This window comes from Prinia subflava, chromosome 4, assembly GCF_021018805.1.
Source record: "Prinia subflava isolate CZ2003 ecotype Zambia chromosome 4, Cam_Psub_1.2, whole genome shotgun sequence".
NCBI classification, from domain to species: domain Eukaryota; kingdom Metazoa; phylum Chordata; class Aves; order Passeriformes; family Cisticolidae; genus Prinia; species Prinia subflava.
This window is the reverse complement of record NC_086250.1, coordinates 25,588,645-25,602,761: the sequence shown is the minus strand read 5'-3', so window position 1 is coordinate 25,602,761 and position 14,117 is coordinate 25,588,645.

The following is a 14,117-nucleotide window of genomic DNA, read 5'->3' as shown; positions in this document are numbered from 1 at the left end:
TGTCCTGACATTGGCTCTTCAGCTGACCTGAAGAGGAAAGGAGAGGAGGAAGGGTGGCTATTTACACCCATAGAGTCACTCTGTGAATACTGGACAAAGACAGGCTCATACTCACCCTCATTCCACACATTCCTCGCACATGACACTTCCCACAGCTCCTGTTTTTTGCTGTTTTTACAGGAAGATCATTCAGCACCGCAGTCCCCTCCCTTAGTGTCATACAGAAAGGAGGATGTCTCCTGAGTGACAGTGACATGGAGAGAGCCAGACTTCTCAAACCCAGTGACAGACTGCAAATGCCAGATTTCTCCCTGAGCTCTGAATAATTCCACTCAGATTGTAACCTTTATTTAGCTGTTTGCATGATGCATTAACTCTTGCTCTGAAAATGACCTCACCAGGCATATTTTTCTAGTCTAAGCACATTTAAAGGTGAATTCTGTTTTAAAAGATGATCAGCTTACATTGCTAGACACTGAGAGTGTGGCAGGAATAAAGATTGAACTGGATGAAGTAAATGCATCTTAAAGGTGGACAAACAAGTCAGTCAGTTTGTACCTAACTACTTTTTTTAACTTCTACTTTTTTCTTTTTCTGCAAAATAAGTCTTAGTTAGCTGGATTTTTTTCCAATCTTTATGGTTGTCAGCCACTCAAAAACCATACAGAAAGCAGACATAAAAAGGAAAAAAATCAGATGCAGCAACAAAGACTTTGAGGACTCACTAGAGAGTCTAGGTGTCTCAATTTCTGAATAGGAAATATAAGACTATATATTATATATAGGGCTAGGGGATTGCTTTTCACAGAGTACTTAAACTCTAGGATGTGCTCACCTGAGCATACAGAAAAAAAATAGTATTTATGCATTTTAGCTGGCCATAAACTGTAAACAGATAAGAAACCCACAAATTTATACAGAGATCTATAAGGATATTAAAGAGGTGTCAGTCCAGAAAAGGGTCTGTACAAAACTCCAGGTAGATAAACGCTTACCTTATCCACTGCTCACTATTCCCATCTGCTTTTCTGGAGTGTCCAGTGAAATAAATACTACATGGTGATCATGGATTCGACCCCATGTCTTTCTGTCTGACTAAACATGTAGTAGTCAAGAAATCCATGAGATCTGACCAGATGCTTTGAAATATACCAAGTCTGTAATTTTATTGATGGTTTAATTCTTTCTGAGCTCGCTAAATCATCACAGCACATTATATCAGCTGCTAGATTGGCAGGGCGTCCACTTCTGCAGAATGAGCCTTTGTAATTTGGTAGTCCTCTCTATGAAAATTGTTGCTACTTTTAACTCTACCACTGACAAGATCTCAGTCTGTTACTACTCAGAATCACAAATACCCAGACTCAACGACTACTACAGGCTCATGGGGTTTTTTATCATCAAGACGAACTACCGCAACAACATAGTCTTCTATCAGATGTAATAGAACGCAAAGAACTTTGGAGAATCATTTCTAGTGATACACAGAACTCCTACCAGAGCTATAACACATATTTCATACAATTAACTGGTATTCACTGTGCAGCAGAATATGATAGAGAACCCATCACATTCTTAGAAAAGTTATTTTAATGATTAATTAACCTCATTCTTAAAATTTTTCTCTTGCTCCGTAAAGCAGCACCTGCTTTAGTTTTCCAACCTGACCAGTTGCTCCAACACACAAATAAATACCCAGTGAAGTGATTTCCTAAAAATGTTATTGTAAAAGTCACAGATCAATGTGTTTTATTAGAGGCACACAGTATGAGCTAGCAAGCTGGCTGGTGGCCCAAATTCCTAGTTCTGTACTTGGCTCTGACACATAATTTTCCCCTCCCATCGGCCAAGTCATTAGTCGTGCGTTTACACTGCAGTCAAAGCAGTGGCAATGATTGGAAGTAAACATTCAGTGCTTGTTTTAATTGGGTGTTGCTAGGAATTTCACTCTAGCAGTGTGGAGCACAATGCAGGGTACACACCTAAGTCCAGAAACAGAGTAAATTGTGCTAAGCTCCACACTGCCACGGCTGGATTGACAGCTGAAAAGAGCCCTTGTTTCCAACTATGAAGTTGGGTCTTTGGAGTCATTCCCACAGATGAAAAGCTACAGCACAAAGGATCCTTGTTGATACTGGAATCAGCACAAAGACAGCGGAAGACATTCTGTGTTGGTAATGACAAAATTTGAGGACCTAACATTAATCTGTGGAAGAGTACTTCACACATATGCAGGTGATCTTGGAGCCAAGGATATGTTTAGTATGTTTTAAAGGAAAAAAAAAGAAACAATACAGTTAAACCACATTGCACTTTGGTTTCACTCATGGAAATGAGAAAGCCAAAGCAATTGTTCTTTGCTTTAATTTATTTTTTTCTGCCATTTCACTATGGTGAATCAGAATAAGCTAAGTTAGAGGAAGCATATAAAGATTATCTAATCAACCTATCTGCATCACTATGACCTTAGCATCTTGAAGAACTTCAAGCCTACTGTAATTTTTTTTTTTTTGCAAGGAGATACCACTCCATCCTGGCATAAAGTCCCTTGTAATATTTTTTTTTTCCAATCAAATTACAACATAAACCAGAAAACTTTTCCATCTCTGCTAAATGCCATGGTGTCTATTCCACATCTGATTTATTTATTCACATGGATTGTTTTCTCAAGGCCATTGGAGCTACATAGTTTATTAAAGTTCTACTCACATGCTAGTATTTGAGGAACCAGTGCCTTAAAGAAACATCTAAGCTAGCAGGAAAGTTTGGACATCTAAAAGAGTGAGTAAGACAGAGAGTTAGCTTTTTTTAAGGCAAGGCGTGGGAGGTGTTTTCGTTCTTTAGCTATTAAAAACTCCTTGCTTTGACAAGAAAAAAAAGGAGGAAGAGAAAACTGGGAGGGGAAGGATTAATGAATAAAGAGGCAGCATGGCAAGAGATGCAGCAAGCATGGTGGCCAGAAGACATGAGCAAGTTTCTAGGGCTGGGTTCCCTGACAGAGCAGGGGTGGTAGCAAGCACAGATCAGAGGAGTCTAGGTCTAATGTGCTGCCTGAAGAGAATAATAGGACCAGCTTTCCTTACAATGCTGAGCAGAGGGTCTTTGCTACAGTGGCTGCTTTGAAAACAACCATGCTAGATATTACAGCTGCATCTTTTATCTTTCTGAATATCCTGATAATTATCCAGGATTGAGGGCATCTCCTTTTTTCCTCAGATTTGATGCATATTTGGGATTCCTTTCCATTCCTTTGTGGCATTTTGGAGCTGTGGCTTCACAGACAGTCCTGCTGTCGAGTCAAATCTCCATGGCTCATGCCTCCCATGGCCTTGCATGCTGTGGTGGGCAGCACACTGAAGCTGCCTGTGCACCAGGGAGGAGACAGGTCAGGACAGGGCAGCGGTGGCACTGATCTGGGGCTCTAGCCCTGTGCCTTGGAGGCCCAGTGGGAGCAGGGAACGCCAGGAGCAGATGGTGTCACTGCCATGGACATGGGGTGGATGCAGCACGTGTATGCTGTGCCAGGGGAGTTTTGGGGCACCCAGGCTTCCCTACAAGTCCTGAGGGAAAGGAGTGACATAGTTGTTGAAATCATGAACACAAAATATATTGGACGTCTGCCTCTCTTCTGCTGGGTTTTTGAGGTGGTTTTTTTTTTGTTTTTTCTTGTTGTTGTTGTTGGTGGTGGTGGTTGGTTGGTTGCTGTTTTTTTGGTTTTGGTTTTTTTTGTGTGTGTTTTTTTGGTTTTTTGGTGTTTGTTTTTGGTTTTTTTGTTTGTTTGTTTGTTTGTTTTTGGTTTTTTTGGTTGGCTTTCTTTGGGTTCGTGGTTTTTTTCTTTTCTCTCTCCTCCTCTCTCCACACCTCCCTGTTTCCTCATAGCCAGGTTTCCACATGCCCGGGTAATCCCAGTTACATTCATGGGGCAGGGACATCAGTTCCCACGGGTGACCCAGACATGGAAAGGAGGGGGCCAGGCAGAGTGACAGCATCCTGGCCCAAGGGAGGCCAGAATGAGGTGACCCTGCAGCCACAGCCAGGGGCCTTTGTGCATGTACATTATAATCTGGGCCTTAAACCAAGTGCTATTTTTTCCATCAGGTGCACAGTTTAAAAAAAAAGATAAATAACTATCCTTCCTAGCCCCCATTATTTTTTCTGAGCAGGCCCAAGATGTAGCATGTCAAAACCTCATTATTTAGCCAACTTTGTGGGGGTCTTTGTCATAGATGACAAAAGATCTGCTTCTGACAGAAAAAGTGTGATTTATTTTAATGCAAGATATTGCTCAAAATGTGGTTCATTTGGTTTATTTAAAGAAAAAGTAATTAGGATTTTTTGTAATGTGGATAAAGCAGAATATTCCCCTGCCAGCCTTGTTCTCAAGAAATAGCTAAGTGGTCTTGACTGAAATTAAAAACAAAACCAAAAAGAACCCTATAAAACTACTGAAGCAGACATGAGCTAGATGATGCTGGTTTCAAGTTTGGCGAAGGCAAAAGCAACCAAAGCCAGACCATGTGATGAAATGTGTCAAGTGACTGTTATAATAAAGAAGCAACACTACCAGCAACTTCTGCTGTATTCTGTGTACCCATTAACATGCTAATCTAAACATTAGTCTTTCCCAGGTAGCCAGGGACTATTATTGCTAAGCTTTACAGCTAAGCATTAAGCATTGTGGCTAAACAGCTTAACTGAACAAGAATTATTTGCCATCACCTAACAAGGTAAGTATGAAGGCAGGAGAGCCCAGCTAGCATGTTACTACAGGCTGAACTTAAAGAAATTAGGTCAGTGAAAAATAGTCCTCTGTGGTACACTTTCTTACGGGAAGCAAAGGATGCAGACTGGATAATGCACTGGAAAATGTATTGCAGGCAAGAATCTCACAGGAATTAGGCTAGGCTAGAATGTAAAATAATGGACTGGATGAGCTAGCAAGATTTTCCAATCTCTAATTTCCATGGTTAAAAAAAAATTGCCACAGCTTGCATTGCTTGAAATTCCTTCACATGAGTTACAGGATCTCTGAGTAAGGCAGAATATGAGACTGGAGCAAGAGAGGTGGATGTGTTTCCTGGATGACACAAAGAAGAAAGAAAAGAAAAGAAGTCTTCAGCCTGGAAGAGGCTGTGAAACTAGAAGACTGGCTGGAGAGAAAAGGAGGGAACACAGCTCAGAAGGACTGCTCCCACCAGGCTGAAACATGGGCGAGATACACTGAGGACACCATGGTGAAGCTTTAGGGCTTAGGTCAGTGATAAAGAGGGTAGCTTTGAGAGAGCAGTGACACTGCCTAAGTATGCTGCCATCACTCATGATCAGTCTTCAGCTCTGGGTAAGAAGTGGGAAGGCTCAGCTCCTGCTCTCTGCTTGACTCTTTAATAATTAGTTTTCAGCAACAGATTTTTCAATTTTGAGAACATTTTGATTAGGGGTTTCTCTCCCACTCTCCTTGTCTTTAAGACAAGAATTTCCTGTTTTGCTTTGGTTTGAACTCAAATTTCAGAGGGTTGGATTAAAACAAAGGATTGAAGAGCTGGTCTTTCACTCCCATCCAGTGCTGGCAAATAAATATCCTCAGTTACTCCCATCAGTCATGAAGGCACACACACAGCTTTACCAATGCACTGCAATCCTGACTTTCAACATCCCTAGCATTTCAGTTCATGACTGTATGCAGTCACAGGTCAGCCATGCCCCTTTCAAAGTAGGTCACTGGCCTCTGGTAGGGCCCTATACCACTTCTGGTAAATCTGTCTGTGTTGCAGTCCTAAGGATACCCTTGGGCTCTGCTAAGGGACACCTGAAGTCCAGCCTTATTGAGCAATTCCCAATCGGCCCAAGGAGAGTTCAGTCAATCCTATTGTACCACATTTATTACTCAAGACTTGGAACACCTCTAGGGCTAACACAGCAGACCAGGAAAACAGCTCCCTCTGCTATCATCATGCTCCAGGTTTGGTACAAAGGTGACGTGGGAAGTACAATACTGCTAAGATTCCAAACTAAACCATTCTTGGGCTTGCTGCTGTTTCTTTCCACCCACAGTCTATTACACACATTAAATGTGTGGTTCATGGCTTTGTGGAGCAGATCTGATGTTCCCCTCTCTTCATAGATTAAAATGCATTCTTTAATTTTTAAATGAAAATTAAAATCTATAATGAACTTCTCCATAGACCTTCTTAGCCTTAAACTCTGCACTGAAGATCAAGAGACTGTTCTTTCAAAAGCTCTTCTGAGGTCCTCAAGAAGCTTTGAGATCCTCTAGGACAGAAGAGCTACTGCTGTCTTTTCATTGTTGCTAAAGAAAAAACCTGTGGGTCACAGATCCAATCTGGTTGTTCCAGCACCAATTGCTGCCTTGGGCATGTATTCAGGAAAGCGTAGGCAGGGGTGTCAGAGGAGCCATACCTCCAGTCTGGCTTTGTTTACTGTATTTCCTAATGGCAAGATTCCTGTACTATTCCTTCTCCACCCTCCCAGGCATTCACTGGTGTCCTGACTCAGACACTCAGCTGACTAGCCCATAACCAAAATTTACAGGCAGGGAAAGTGACCTGATGTCTGCAGGACCTTAGCCAGCTTATTCCACCATTGCTTGGAAAATAGCCATGGCTTGGGATGCCTATGTCCACCTCCAAAAAGCTTCTCTCTCATTTTCTGAGCCCAGAGCCTCTGTCAGCTACTAGGTTATGTGTAGGTGCTAAGACTTCCCACAGAAGAGAGCAGCAGGGAATGCAGGGAGTGCCACTTCAGCCTTCTGCCCCCGAGGCAGATTTAATCAAGTGTTTTCCACAGAGCTTGGGGCTCCTAGCAGTGATGACGGAGAATGATTCTCTTTACAATTGCTTGGAGGTTCTCACAGAGGCTTTCCCTGTAGTGGTCACACCTTTCAGGAGCACAGATGCATCAGCTGGACACAGCAGATACCTGCTCTGACTCCATGCACAGCATTCACCCTTGGGATTTCTCCTGTCCATGTTGTGGCCATAGTTTCCCTTAAATCTCTATCTTTTTAGGGTGACATCTGCACCAGACTGAAAAACTTCAAATGTCAAGGAATTCACTATCCCTAAATTGTCTCACTAGCTAACCAACCTCACAGTTCAGAGTGCACACCCTATTTCTAGATGGTCTTCACCACCAGCCAGTGAGGTAACTTCTCTATTAGCAACCGAAGCAGTTCAAGACATGCGCAAGCCCTGAGAGGCAATTTTCCATGTTGTTTGCATGCTTAATGGCAAGTTTTGGCTTGTGGTAGCCAGTGTTCTCTGAACAACAGGAGAGTACTCTCCTAACAGCAGGGCTGACTCTGACAACACTCCTAACAGATTATTTGGGCAAGGCTACCTTCTCTGGGGGAGAAAAAGTTTTATTCTGATAGATGCTGTGCCACTTGCCCTGAGATTCAGAGAACTAACCCTGGATCACTTTATTTACCTGTGTAGGTGTAACCTAGATTTCGACTAGATTTTTCCTGCCAACACTGTTTACTATTAGAAATCTATCTCTCAAGTAAAATATTTGTGGACTTTGATTAAGTCAGTTCCTAACTTTCTTTTACATAAACTATATTTTGAGCCCTTTCCAGTTTATAGCATCCTTTGAGAACTTCAAACAGGGAAATAGAAGACAGTACTCCAGCATGATCTCACCAGCCAGGCCTGTACTGCAGGCCCTTCCCAGCTTGCATTCCTCTTAGGAGCATAGCAGAAGGCACAAGTCCTCCTGTCCTAACCTGTGTACCTTATTTCCAGGGTCAGGAATCCTACAGATTTGTGGCAACTGGAGTATACACTGATCTTGTCCCAGATATGAGCTCCCACGGGATCAAGACTTTAGAGGGTGCCAAGTTATACTTCCACTTCTCGGCTTGGACACAGGAGTTAACAGGAAAAAATGAAAATGTTGTCCCACTCGCTGTTCCCCTCATACATTTCAGAGTGACATCTTTCCTAATCTGTTGAGGTTTCTAGCCTGGAGACTATTTAGTTTGATTCCCATGTCCTCTATAGTGGCACTGTGAGACAGGATACTGTCACCAATCTCCCTGTCACATCCCAATACACACTTTGCTATAAGAAGGTAGCCATTTTGTTGTTCAGATACACTTAAGAGATCCATCTGTGCAGTTTGAGCTGACCCTACAATTGTTGTCCTCCTCCCTGTAATTTATATTATATGCAAATATGGCAGAAATAAAATTTTCCTGATAAATGAGTTCAGGAGATGATAAAAGATGACTAGAAGCACTAGAAGCACTTGCTAATAAGAGGATCTCCCCTGGCAGGTGCTTTCTGAGGTCTAACCATCGACACGCTTTCCAGCCGTGCAGCAGGGGTGGTGTTGGTTATTTGCCTTTAACCCTTCCACCCACAGGAAGGTTTCTGCATCACAGCCCATGGACTCTTACACGTCATGGTCGTGTTCATTCCATCGCTACACAAAAATAGCTCCCGCTCAGTCTCTTTGCCTCTATGACTGCAGCAAGGCTCCATCATTTCTGTTCACAGACCTGCTAGTAACGCCAAGCCAGGGAGCCACTGCAGTGCACTCAGTGATACAAGTCAGCAGAGCACACAGAATGTGTCACCCTGTCACTACCTCAGCTCATTGACTTAGGGATACACTGATGCAAGCTTTGCACTGTTGCAAAAAAAAGACTGCAAATACCAGTTCCAACCTCACCAGCCCACAGGTGTGACACCTGTCACTGTGCCTCAGCACAAGTGTCCCTGCCTTGCTAGGCAACCATCACAACATGGTAATGGCCTGTCAGTATACCACCAAAAGGTCACAAAAGGAGCCTTGAATCTTCAGCAGCAAACTCCAGGACTTCTTTCACTGAGCTCTCCATGGTCAAGTAGCCCAGGGGACAGAGATTCTCTCCAGCAACCAATATTTGTATGCATAATAAAAAAGAAAAAGGGAAAAAGGAAAAAAAAAAAAAAAAAAAAAAAAAAAAAAAAAAGGGAAAAAACCCCACCTCAGTCTGCTTTGCAAGCTCAAGTACAATTTGCAGCTGTGAACCTAATTTCCCAGCCATCAGAATGTATTTTTCTCCATATCTGTCTCTTTTCTCCCCAAGGCAAATACTTCACTATCCGTATCATGGGCAAAGTTTTAGGGGCTATGTTCAGCCCTCTCGGAAAATACCACACTTAATATATTGGAAGCTTACTGTCGTTAGTGTCAGTGCAAAGATTTCCCCCTGAAGTCTTGCCCCTGATTGGTAACCTCTCATGGGGCACTGAGAGGAACAACTTTGCCTTCAGCAGAGAGCCAGGTGGCATTAAGTGCTGAGTATTAGATAAAGCCAAGAAATTGGGAGTCTCATTGTACTAACCCTTATCTCCAGAAACACCTTTGACACGCAGAATGTTTGTTTGAGGTGATTACCTGGGTGGAGAGGTTGTTGTTGCATAAATTATTTACTTTTAAAACCACAGTTATTTGCCTCCACCCTTCTCACTACTGCCCTGTGTACCCCAGTAGTAACACACCTTAGCATTTGGGAGCTCTGGGAAGAACTGCAAAGAGCTCCAGGAGGATGGCTGCACCAGGATGCACCTGGCAAGACAGATGTCCACTGGGGCCAGTCATTAGCACAAAAGAGCAAATACAGACTCCTACCTCTGCTGTAAGGGCTATCAGGAAGAGTAGCCCCAGGAGAGCAGTGGTCACAAGTGAAGGGAAGAAAGACCAAGCCCAGGACAAAGGCATCAATTCCTTTGCCTTTTCCTGTCTCTGTCATATCAGAGGTCTGCGTGAGTTTCAGTTAACCAGCAGCACTCAAGGACATGGTTTAGTGGTGAACATGGATGTGGTGCTGGCTGGACAGCTGGACTTAGAGGCCTTTTCCAACTTTAATCATTCTATGATTCTGTGAAATAAACACAGTCTAGCAGGCCTGATGCACAACAGGGATGTGCTTCCTCCCACCCTGCAGGTGAGAAGTATATCTGGTTCTCTTCTTCCAATGCTCTGTTCATCTGAAACTCTCAGAACCATTCCTTAACAGCTGCCTGAAGGGAGCAAGCAGTAGAATTGAATGGAAGGGCATGGGTTTGGATATACCAGTGACAGGCTGCACTGATAAGAAACACCTTAGAATGTAGAAGAGAGATGGAAAATCAGCACTGGATTACTGGTTAAGAAGGAGCCTGTGTTCTCTAAGGTCACTGGCAACACTCACTTTGGATTTTTGTGGTGCAGGGTCACACCCATAGTCATCATCCCAAAAGCAAGTTCATTTCCTGGCCTGCAGTATGTCCTGCTGTGTCCAGTCCAGCATGGGAGACCAGAACCGATAGGCTTCCATTACTGGGTTTCCCTTGGGAATCTATTCCACACACTAACAAAAGTCAGTCCTGATATTCAACTAAAAATTTCCTTTCTTTCCATTACACCACATACTTTCTTCTGGATCTTCTCCTTTAAGTAGCATATTCCACTTGCCTCTGTCCTTCCCAGACAAAGTTTCATCACTGTGTATGCAAGCCCAGTTCTTCAGCAGAACTGCCTGTCCCAGCCCTGCCCTGCCTTGGTTCACCACCCTGCCAAAATAAAGCACAGCCCTTGCAGTGCTGAGAGCAAGACTCAGATTTTCAGAATTATTAAGGAACCACAATCCCAGAGCAGTCTGTGGGAGCTGCAGCAGTGACCATGTCCAGATGCCACAGCAGGCAGAGACTACAATCACAGTGGGACTGGTTACCTCCAGAGGAAGGTCTTGCTGCTCCTGATGACAGCATTATGATCACTAGAAACAGAATAACTGAGGTGCGAAGTCAGTGTCACATGTATGGAAATACTCCTCAAAGTATCAAAACTGAAGAGAATTACGAAAATGGTTTTCTTTCAGGCTAATCACTGCACTCTGAAACAGGGACGCAGATCTCTGTGATAGCCATGCTGGTGATGACTACTGCTTTTTAATATCACATGATTTCCAAGGGCAGTGTTGGCTGATTATATTTCTGACCAGTATCCGGCATGCTGAGGCCTGGCTTCTCAGCATTGCCATAGAGCAGGTAATGGTAATAATCATTAGTAATAATATGGTTTGGTTTGTTTCCTCAGACAGTTAGAATAAGTTGTCAGTAAAAGTAATGAGCATTTTGCTTGCTTTTTTATGCCCATGCAAATTTAATTCCAGTGCCGCAGAGGTATTAATTTGGCTCTGTGAGGCTTTTGAGACACTAGCTCTAGGCACAAGTAGCCATATTCCCCAAAATACATATCTATTCCAGGTGTTCTGTCTCCCTAAAAGAGCAATTCAAGATGGAGAAAAAACAAACAAACAAACAAACAAAAAAAACCTTATTACCCAAAGCTATTAACCCCTTGTTCCTTCAGAAGGCTTACCAGGGAAACAATCACAATATGTGAGTCAAATTCAGGTAGCACATTGGCTGAATATCGCCTAGATATATGCAGACCATTGAATTACATTACATTTGTGGAGCAGCCTGGAAAGCTAAATTGAGTCAGACAAGTACCGATAAAATCTGTCATGGTTAAGTCACTCTTGTTCAGTGGTTTATTGCTATCCTCTGAGCTATGACACATGAGCTGAACAGTGCCTGTAGTGGTATGACGTGAAACAGAACAGCATAAATCACATCCTGCAATAGTTAACTTATCAAAAGGTAAATGGATGCCTTTAGTCTCTCTGGGACTGAGGACTAGAAAATTGAGACATCTATTATAATATATTCTTCCAGCTCTTGAGTGCATGTACATACACAATACATCTATTCTTTTCAGAAAAGGGCTCACTTATTTTAAGAGTAAAGATTCAACAACCAGCCACAAATGGTTCCCAAATTATACTAACATAGAAGAATACAGCCTCTCTAGTCTGTTCAGATTTGCAATACAAGAAGGAACATCAAGGCAGATGTTTCCAGGCAAGGAAGCAAACAGTACCTCGGTGTGATGCCAGAAGTTAAGGTAGTTGCACCCATTCATATCCCAGAGATCCAATGCAGGGTGAAACACCTGAGGCTATTGGTAAAAACCAGTGAACTCCCACAGGAAATGCAAAGGGAGCTGCTGGCCATTGACAGGACATAAAAGCAGACAGACTCCCATTGGAGAATAAACAGGACACCCCCTCCCTTTTTTTTTTTTAACTTTTTTATTATTATTACTATTTTTATTGTTATTACTTTAGGGAAAAGACATACCTGTGTCCTCTGTGCCAGGCCTTAAATTCCAGATCACCAGTTCAATGATCTTTGTCCTATTAGTCATGACGGGCATTTACGACAATGATGAGTGTTGTTGTAAGCATTGTAAAGCACTCCACGATGTAGTCACAGAAGAAAGCCTATACAGGCTAAGCAAACCCAGCCATAACAAGTAAGTCTCTGTTCTGAGGTATTTAAAATTGAATTACAAATTATCCAACTTCCTGGCAAGCAGGGGTCAGATTACAGCAATTTACTCTAAGAGGCAAGGAGGATTCAAGAAACATGAAGTTTTAGTCTTCAGTGGTGGGAGTCACTAGAAGCCTGTGAAGTCACTAGAAGCCTGAAGTCAAAATGCAGCCTACAGGCCACTGGCTGGACCATTTGGACAGGCAGCTGGGGATGTTGGAACCTCTGCAATGCTTCAGACAACTAATTTTAACTGTTTCTGGGTACCTTTAACACCTCAGAAGAATAAAACTCTCTTTTCTAATTGCTCCCAAAGTATGTATTTTGCATCCTCAAAACAAGGAAACCCCTAAACTCAAATAAAAGTCCCCTTGTAGCAAAGAAAGTCCTGAAGTCTCACACTTGTAAAAGGATGTCAGGGGCACCACAGAGTCCCCTCACAAAGCCTCTTTCTGTCATGTCTGCAACAGAGTATTGAGACAGAAAGTTACATGGATTGGATTTCAAAGCAAGGAAGCTCAGAAGAGATCTTCCAGCTATGAATGGCCTCCAGATGTGGGCTTTCCTTCTCCAGTCCTGGGGGAGGGGATGGAAATACCTTTCCTTAGTCTCATAAAATTAAATGGAAAAACATTGTCTACTGAGGAGGCTGGGCAGCAGAAAAGGTGGTGTCAGAAACTGGGCAGAACAGAATAGGAAAAATAAGCAGGACCACAGCTGAAATAGTTCAGGATGTGTATCATCCTAAAAGCTGTAGTCTCTGAGGAGGGACTGATCATTACGGCAGGCATCAGCAATGGAGGCATTTGAAATGGAAAAGGCCAAACAAACCAAAACAGCTTTGTTTGCAGAGAGAATATTCCCAGAGGTGTGACAGGATCTCAAACTGTGAAACACCTCCAGGGAGGCTATGTGATGGCTTCTGGGTGAAACTGTGCTAAGTCACAAACAACATGCTTCTTTTACCAGCACCCCACAGTCCTGGACTTGTATCTAGTTATCCTTTCTTCTGCAAAGATTGTCTATGAACAGCTTACACCTCCTCTCAGCTTATTAATGAAGAATTACTCTCCTTAATTGAAATTTGTCTCCAAGCAATGAATCTGTGCAATCTGGAAAGACCAACATCCCTGGGGACAAATTTTCTTCTCAATGATTTCTGCAAATGTACTATTCCCAACTGGAAACACAGAGAATCCAAATCTCATTGCTGATACAAAATCTGGAATTTCCTGCTTGGACAGGTGTAACTGTTCCAATCAGACAAGGGAAGACTATGTCTCTTCTATCTCCTAAATGTCTAAGGAAATCTATTGCCCTGGCAAAGATAACAGGGAAAGCAATGTTTTCCTCATTTTACGAACATTACCACAATCTTTGCTTACTTTCACTCAAAAGTCCCTATTTCTAGATTACGGCATGTCCTAGCACACCAGTGCAAAGAACATTAGGAATGTCCTCAAGAGATGTCAGTTCTTCATCTGGAAGTTTGTTCTCTTTTCCAGCTCATCTGTTTGCTTTCCACTTCTCCTGCAATATGTCACCAATGGTCAGATAATAATGTGGGACATTACTGTAGAACAAAAACCCCAAAAAACAGCTTTACTAGAAATGTAAGAAGGCCTGTGCTAGCCCAGACTGAAGAAGCAGTATCTCTTCTATGGCAGCCACCTCACTTAGGAAAGAAGAAACAGTGGAAATACAAACTGTATCCCAGTCTGCCTTCAG